Below are 9,479 nucleotides of genomic sequence, written 5' to 3' on the forward strand. Positions count from 1 at the left end.
GCAAGTGGACTTTGACCACTTTTAATTGAATAAGCTTCCACACCTAAAAGGCCATTTCACAAGAAAAAACATTTGAAGACCCTCTGGGAACAGAAAAATATCACAGGGCCCACCACATTCCTACAGGACATCAATCAACTGAAGTTGAGTAGCTGCTGTCCACCTCAGATGGGGCACCACCCTTGAGTGTGTCACAGTTTCCACCATCCCGTACTGTTCCTTAAGAATTGCCACTTGAGGCTGGGATATAGCTCAGTTGGTAGAGTGTTTGCCTCACATGCACAAGGCCCTGGGTTCAATCCCCAGCACCACACACACACACACACACACACACACAAAGCCACTCATCTGCCCCTGAATATTTCAATCATTGTGCTAATGTCTGCCCTGGAGATACATGAGTTCACAGACCTTAGGAAAGATGATCTAAAATACCATCATTGCAAGGCTCAAGGATTAGGAATAGTAAACAGAAGCACAGAGGAGTGGCAGTGAATTCCCCACAAGGGAAGATGTAGATTTCTCAGAGAAAGAGGGGCTTGCTACAGCTGATAAAATTCATTAACATGTATGTCAGGCCTGCCCACTGCCACCCACCACCCCACCAAGAAGGCGCAAGGCCAGATGACATCACCCTTGGACACAGTCAGAGAAACCCCATCATGAAGCAATTTGCATCCCCAGCCACTCTAATTTAACAATTAGCTTAACAACCCTGGTCAGGCACTTGCTGCTAGAGCAGAAAGTGATCTGACCAGCAGGAGCTTTATTTAACCTAGAAGCTTCGGGAGGAATCCCCACAAATTCCCACTGCCTTGCTTTACCTAGTCTGCATTTCCTGTTCACACAGATATTCTAAATATCTCCAAAGAGGTTCTACTTTCCCTTGATCCTCCTAATTGGCTCCTTGGAAATTCTCCCATGTCAAAAATCAGATTCTCCAAGTGCCACTGCAGCCATTACATTTTCTCAATCTGTCCTGCAGAGATTCTGGCCTCATCTCAGGAAGCATGTCAAGCCAGGATACTCAAGTCAATCACTTCCCTCATCCTCTGGGAGGTGGGGGATAGAAGAGAAACCTGCATATAGGCCACACTGCAGAGAGAGGAGCACATTCACAGGCCTGGCAGCCTTGGGAATGCTAGGTACAGATCCTGCCAGAGGAACAGAGCTCAGGAACAGAGCTCACCCTGACCCAGACAGCACACTCATCTCTCCCTCTGAATCACCAAAGGGCCTCTTGGTAAAAATAAACAACACTCCCTACCCCTGCTTATACTGCTCCTGCCTGCAAGTCCTCTCTAAAGCTATATCCTGAACCCAAATGCCAAATTTCAGAGAGAAAGAGAGATATTGTTAAGGGGAGATTGAAAAGTTTATAAAGTCCACAGAAACCTGGAGGCTATTTTAAAATACAGTATTAGAATTCCAGGATAGAAGGGGTGAGGCCAGGGCCCAAAATAGCAGACCCTGAAAGAGAAAAGCATCCCTGCGTGACTAGATAGAAATTTCAAAGAGAACATGGAGAAGAAATGGTATGTTAAAATGGAACAACAGCCCAGGAAATTAATCAGGCCAAAAATAAAACTGAGGGATGCCAATGCCAAGGTCAATCACAGAATGTTATTTTGTTCCACCAAAGAGAAATTATGAGATGGGGAATTAATGGAACCAACTGGTGATGCTCCTGGTATAAGACATATCCTTGAGAATGAAGGTCCTTCCCAACTTGCCCTCCTCAATGAACAGGAAAGAGGTCAGCACTGAGGTTGCAGCCAGTGAAGGGAACCTGACTGACAAGTGAGGTGTAAATAAATCAACAGGACCATATGGCATCCACCTGGGAGTCCTAAAGGAATTCAAGGGTGAAATCCTAGAACTGCTGCCCAAAATGTGTAACCTCTGATTACAAAGTCACTTGTGCTCCAGCACTGGCAGAGTGCCACAGAGGCTCCATTCATAAAGAAAGAATCAGGGAGAATTCTTATTTTCATACCAGGAAAATAAGTAGAATAGATATAAGGAAAAGGTCTACTAAGCATGTAAGCAAGCATGAATTGGAAGAAGAGACAATATGGGTCTTACAAAAGCAAAGCATGAATTTTTTAAAGAGTCAACATGAATGTCAAATAGAATCTGTGGTTATAATTTACATAAATTTCCAGGAAATTATTAGCAAGGTACTATTGTAAAAAAAATAATGAATAATGATAAGATAAGAAAAACACTTTTTCAGGAAATTGACTTGGAGACCAGAAAAAAAATGAAAGAATAAACAGTGACGGTGGAAAAAGAGAAGGCTTTTTAAGAAGAAAAAGAAAAAAAAATGGAGGGGAAGGTATACATTTTAAAAGTCTTAAGTGCTATATTAACCAATTGCAGTATTTGTACACTATTTAACTCCAGGTAAAATAAAAAAAAAAATGGACACATTTCCAAATTAAGAAGTGAGGGGAAAAAAAGTGGGATTATTGAGGTATTAGCACTAGAACTGTCTTTTGTAACATTCTTCCAGTCTGTAGGAGGGAGTGAACTATGAGCTACTCTGTGGATCTATACTCCTCTGGGCAGGAAAAACAAAGACTGATCTAGAGAAATGATAGGAAGGTCTTTTCAGGTTCTGAGAGCTGATGAGAGTTTCAGTTTGATGGAATCCACTTCATGATAGTTTCTTTGTCTGCTCTCAGATGAGATGAATGCTGGGCTCCATTCCCTGGAGCTTGGTATTAAGGGCTCCAGAACTACATAAGCCTGAAAAATGGGAACAGATCCAGATTTCACTCACAGAAAATGCTTCTCACTAGACTATCAGGGAGATTGTTCATAGCCTTGTTTAAATCCTGACCAGTCAGGCCCACCATGAGGCAGCCCTTCTTCCTTCACCTGCAATATCCATTTATTTCATGGAACTCTAGGTTTATAAATCCAGAGAGAATCGAGAGAGTATGATTGGATTTACCCATTCCTTTAGGTTAATTTTTGTTATTGCATCTCTATTTTGGGCATACAGCAAGGAGTTGACTATAAAAATACAAACATAAGTAAGCTTGGCATTCCCTGCCTTCTCTCCTTCCCTACTCCCCTATAGCCTATCCCATCTACCTATTCTACTTTTGCTGTCTCTAACATGGGTGACTGCCACATGGTAAGAGGCCATGTAACATTTTTCCAGCATTTTCTGCTTATCCAAGTCAGTCATTCCTTCAAAACTAGGGGCGACACACCTTCTCTGCACAGTCATCCCATAGCATCACAGGACCTTGAAATTTACTCCATCATTTTGGGCTTGAGGTCAATGCCTTGTTGGAGAAGGCAGGTACAAAAGAGTTCTATGTGTCACCTACAAACGCAAATACATGCTAATATAATGTCCTAGGTACATGGGCTCAAATACTGGCTCTCCTAACTATCAGCTGACAGAACTCAGAGCTCTGTATTCTCATTTGTCAAAGGGGTATAATTAAGTGTATCTATTTTCAAGGGCAGTTCTGGAGATCAACTGTGGAGATGCTTATAAAGAGCATGGCTAGTAGTCAGTGCATAATAAGAACTCAATAAACATTACCCAGTACTAACAACATCTTCCTAAATGGAAGATCTAATCTCTTCTTGGTTTTCTCAATGTAAATACATATTTTAAAAGTCTACTTAAAAAAAAAGAAAAGAAAAGGTAACTTATGCTAGCTGTCTCTGTTCTACAACCTGTTGGCTCTCAGCTATCCTTTTATTATCTCCTTGTGCAGCATTTGTTTGGACTTGTCTGTGTATCATTTTATAAATTGTGAAGTCCCTTCTATGTGTCAGCCTCACTGATGCACATTCTTGAGGAAAGTTAGCCTGGAAACAAGCAGTTAGCCTGCAGTTCATACAGAAGTGAGCCATTAACTGTATTCAAGAGTCTCTACCAATGACATTGTCCTTGATTAACTTGCCAAAATAAAGGGTGTACTCTCTGGAACTAGACTGTCAGTACCTTAAGAGCAGACCCATCACTGAATGAAGACTCATATTAACCAAGCTCACAAGGCTAATGTATAAGCCAGGAAGCTCCATTTATTGAATGCCAAACAAAAACAACAAAATATGACTGCCACAAGGCCCTAGAGTGTTCAGGTCAGCATGAACAATGTGGGCTGATGTCCTGAGGAAGACAAGCCATCATTAGAAAGTTGTTTTTGTGAGCATGTAATCAAGGCTAAGAAAGTCCACACAACAATCATGGCTCACAGTGGCAGCAGGCCATTGATGTATCTACCCCAAGAAAAGGGGGACCTGCCAGAGATCCAAAGGACCCTGGTCTGTGACCACCGCCTGAATGGGCACTACCAGTTTCTGCTTATTTATCTTGCCTTTCAGAAGTGCCCTCAGCTGATCAGCACCTTCTACTCACAGGTTTTCCTTAGACTGCACTCAGTACAATTAATTAGGTTTCACATTACTAAATTACAGTCACATTTCAGTACAGCTTCCCTGAGATTACTCCCAGGTCACATTAATGGACTCTTTTCTCTTCCCACGTATTTGCAGAATCTCCTGGTCCACAGTTACAGATCACATCCATGTGGGATGTATGGTGGACCTAATTTAACCCTCAGGAGTACTTTTAATTCTATTATTTCCAGGTCCAGGGACAAGAAGAGGGGCTTCATTGTTACCTCCAGGAAATTTCTGTGAGCAAAATTCCCCCAGGCCAGAATCCTCATCTTCTACTTTATTTCATGGTTCTTTAGTAAGTAGAATGAGAATTCATTAGCAGTGGCACCTACCTCATCAATGGCATTGATTGATTTGATAGATGAAGCCACAGCCATTTACATTATTAACAGGAAGAGACCAGTTTGCAAATATTGGATGGAGAAAGGGAGAGAGAAAGAGAGAGGCAGAGAGAGCAGATTCAGGAAGCAGATCGGAACAGAACAAGTCCAGGAAGAATTGTGCACAGAGCTGCTGTCCTTAGGAAGACTTGCAGAAGGAACATGCTTCCAGGTTGTATTTAGAAAATTGATATCCACTACTTAAAAAGGAACAGTTCCTCTTCTGTGACATTTATCCCAGCCAATATCCTCTTTCTCTTCCCTGATATCTTAGCCCATAGAAGAACATTCAGATTTAGTCCTTAAAAGAAATAAACTTGGAGCCTGGAATAGAAATATGTCTTATTCCTCAAGTCTCAGATTCCTTTGTTTGGAAGATATGCTAAAGAGGTCTTTTGGGGATCCTTCCAGCTCAAGAACTACTGTACCTGGGGTTAATTTTAGCTAAAGAGACACTTTCTGTTTGGGAGATTCTCCTTCCTGCATGGTTGTGGCATGGATGTACCTGCCCTATTCTAGGTTTGAGTTGCAAGGTGATGTTGATGAAAATAGCCCAAGTTTTGGAGCCAGACAGCCTTAGGTTTTGACAATTTCTGGAAAATCACCTACCTTCTCTGAGTCGATTTTCTAAGCCATAAATGGGAGTAACCACCACTTTTAGAGTCGTTGGCTAGAGATGACATTTGAAAAGTGCTTAGTCAATGGCTGGTTTTATTGTGGGTGACTTTCCAAAAATTTGGCAACTACAATGGGTGACAAAAATAGAGAAGTCACCCACAGGTATCACCTGGCTGGTCAGATCAACAAGCACCCCAGTATACTCAAGCTGACATGAACATCATGCCCCCCATGCTGTCCAAACAGGCACAAGGTTACCTCCCTCCCCTTCCCAGTACCTCTCATGTGGAAATGCTGCCTTCTTGAGTCTTAAACATGAGTTTTGAATATGAATAGAAACTATTTGCAGACATCAGCACATTGGGAAAAAATGGTAGCTGGAGAAGGCCAGACAAGGCAGGAAATATCCCTAAGACAATTTCAAGCTAACAATTATATATGTGAAAGAGAACTCAGCAATAACTCCGTGCAAGCTCTTGTTTTCTAGGTGGGAAAATAAAGACAGGAGAAGAGACAGATCCAAGTCAATGATAGATTCATCTAAAACCAAGACCTCCTTACTGGGTTGAGTGCTTTACTATCCTACACTACACAAACCCGCTAAAACGGACACAAGAGGCAAGGTACTAGAGAAAGGGAGGGTCAAACTTATATCTCTTTAACTGCTACGACATAAACACTAGGATAGGTATTAAGACTCAGATAAAAATTCCCAACCATCCTCTCAGAGTTGAACATCCATCTAACTGCATAGGAAACACATGAAACAGCAATAGTGAAAGGAGGTTTGTGATGACAAGTCGTGGAACATGTTCAGAGAGCATGGAGGATTTCTTCCATGGGACATGCTGGAGCCTCGCAGAGTGGATAGAATATGAATGGACTACGCCTGGGACTGAATATCATTCAAGCACAGGTTCCAGCAGGAGCAGCGTCCTGGAATCTAGACTGAGCAGGGCATGTTCTCAAGCCAGGAAAGAGAGAGCTCTAGCAGGTTCTCCAGCAACCTGGGAACCACATACCTGGAGGCTTCCTGGACCTCTTACCAGGACCACAGAAGCTGGTGTTCAGAGCCGAGACCTCAAAAACTCTAACTTTCTCAGAAGTCATCATGTTACTGATACACACACATAACACATGCACACAGTAAAGGCTTTGACCATGCCATTGCTACGGCAGCCTTCACCCCTTCACAAAAGCTTGTCCAGCTGTTATCCAGGGGCCTGATCTCTGCCTTGCCACTGCCTCATCTATATATGCTACTTTGTATAGTGGTCTCTGTCCCTAAGCCTTGGAGAGCAAGTCCCCAGAACTTAGGGATCAAATTCTCTGACGGCACTAACCTCAATCCAATCTTCATCTCAGCTCCTACCTTAATTATTCCTCTTTCCCTGTTTTATCACCTTCTTAGTCTATCTTGTTGTAGTACATATTTTTTAATAAGCTGCTGTGTTCCTTTTTAAAGTATGGTGGTAATGAAATACATGTCTGCTATTCTAACCCATTTGCATTGTAGACTGACAAGAAAGGCTCTCCAGTATCTCCTCCAGGGACACCTTGGCTCCTGAAATTTATCCTTTTAGGCCTAAGTCAAATGTCACCTTTCCCACAAACCATTCCCCAGGCAAAATTCACCTCCCCACCCTCTGAGTTTCAACTACAAATGGTGTCTACCTTGATAAAGCGGTGCACCCTACTCACTCTGCAAGCCACTGTAAACACTGCTAAATTAATTTTGTTAAAGAAATCCTATGATATCATTCCATCACTCAAAATACCCAGTGGCTCCATGTTGCACAATGAAGGACTCCCTCATTTTGTCTTCCTCTAGATTGAGTTCCTATTTTCCTCCTGTACACCCAACAATCCAAACTGCCTGCTTTCCTCAGGCAAGCCCTATTCCCTGCTACCAGTGAAAAGATCAGCAGTGTTTCTCTCTAGCACTGTCAGCGGACTATGCACTACACAGATGGACACACGCACACTGACTCAGCTCTGGAGACCCCCAATCTCTCAGACATTTTAATTATGTTCCCTTGGTATATCTTCCTCCTATGATTACTAGATTCCCATGAACTTATTTCCCCCAGGTAGTACAGTGGAAAGAACTTGGGCTATGGAAATAGACATATAGTCTATGTGGCTCAAATCCTAGCTCTGCCATTTAATAGCTGTGTGACTTTGGGCAGTTTCCTAGTTTCTAACTTTGTTTCTCCACCTTAAAAATGGGGGCCATAGGGCTGGGGTTGTGGCTCAGCGATAGAGCACTCGTCTAGCACGTGCGAGGCCCTAGGTTGGATCCTCAGCACCACATAAAAATAATAAATAAATAAAAATAAAGATATTTCTTAAATGGGGGCCACAAAGTTGATTTTTAAATGCTAAATAATATATTTATGAAAATGCTCCAGCTGGGCAGGTGGTGCAGACCTGTAATCTCAGCAGCACAGGAGGCTGAGATAGGAGGATCGTGAACTCAACGCCAGCGTCAGCAAAAAAAGCAAGGTGCTAAGCAACTCAGTGAGACCCTGTCTCTAAATAAAATACAAAAAAGGCTGGGGATGTGGCTCAGTGGTTGAGTGCTCCTGAATTCAAGCCTAGGTACGGCCCCCCCACCAAAAAGAAAATGCTCAGTCTTATATCAAACATGTGGAAGATAATTCAGTCAATACTAGGTACAGTTTTTCACGAATTTGTCCTTGTTACTGATTCTTCCATGTCCTGCAAAACCAAAGCAGGAGTTCAGAAACCAACTTCATGCCCTTGGCCTCCAGTCTCAATGCAGGCACTGCCAAGGCCTGGTGACATCACATGTCACATCGCGACCTCATGCATCAGGTGGGAAATGCTACACTGTCCCTTCCTCAGACCATCCCTCACAGAGAGCTACTCTCACCTTCTCTAACTCTCTCATATCTCAAGATATTTTTCTTCCTTTTGTAAAAATGTTATGTCCCAAGTGCTTCAAGATAATTTCCCATCAAAACAAGGACAAGATGGGAAGGGTTAGGGAAGAACAGTCAAGGTCAAGGATGCAGAGAGAAAGGGGAGGGTCCAATTCATGTCTGAGGTCAGAGTGGGATTAGGGCCTCAAGGAAAGATCACTTCACAGAGCCAGGACACGAGCGTCCTCTCCTCTTTCCGTGTCTGCCACTAAGAAGCAGCGGACTAATCACTTGGCCTCTTGGGAACTCGGTTTTCTTATCTCAAGGAATGAGTCAGATAGACTAAATTATCTCTAATGTCCCTTCTGGTTCCTTCCAGATCTCCCAATTGGGGATTTAAAGTCTACTTCCAGCCTGCACACCACAGCTAATACAGAATCCTTAGGAAGTGGTATTTGTGTAAAGCTACTGAGGCTCATGTGGAGGACACAGATGGCCTGGCTCCTCTGTCAACGCTGGGGAAGGAACAGAGGGAGATCGGGGAAAAAACGCCTTTCCCCGGAAAGACCTCCTTTTTTCCTGGTAGACCAGATATCTCCTATTTGCCCTTCCATTCCTCTTCAGCTAGCTCTGTGACCGAAGGCTGGCTGGTAGAGACCACACCAAGGCTCCATTTATTTCCAGGACCCTGCTGGGTTCACTCACTGGAAAACTTTGGCAGGATATCAGAAGGAGCCAGAAGGGTGAAGCAGGGACAGGGATGTCCCTTACCTCCCCACAATCTCCTTATGGGTCCTGATGGCCTGGCTGTGTCCCCCAACCCAAAGCTACAACTCCTCTTTAGGTATCTTCCACACAGACTCTTTCTGCAAATTCTGGGAGCTACTCCCTTAATCTCACTCCTTTACCTACTGGGAAATTAACTTTCCCTTTTCTAGGCCCTGCCCACGCCTTTCTATGAAGCCCCTTTACTAACCCTTACTCAGAGTACTCAACATAGCAGGGCCATCTGTTTTCTGCAGAGACCTTTACCATACATTTAATGAGTCCATTTTCTCCCCAGTCCCATCAGTGAACAACTGATTCACTCTTAAAATCTCTACACTATGCAACTGGACACACTTAGAACTTTCTCCAGGGCGACAGGATTTCCAGACAGAAG

The 9,479-nt window shown here is 43.2% G+C and overlaps 1 non-coding gene across 1 annotated transcript; it reads left to right on the plus strand.

Moving 5' to 3' along the window:
- Positions 1 to 241: 241 nt before the first annotated feature.
- Trnav-cac lies at positions 242 to 314 on the plus strand. Its single transcript has one exon. It is a non-coding gene; the product is annotated as a tRNA-Val (tRNA).
- The last annotated feature ends 9,165 nt before the right edge of the window (positions 315 to 9,479 follow it).

Source organism: Marmota marmota, unplaced genomic scaffold (assembly GCF_001458135.2).
Source record: "Marmota marmota marmota unplaced genomic scaffold, marMar, whole genome shotgun sequence".
NCBI classification, from domain to species: domain Eukaryota; kingdom Metazoa; phylum Chordata; class Mammalia; order Rodentia; family Sciuridae; genus Marmota; species Marmota marmota.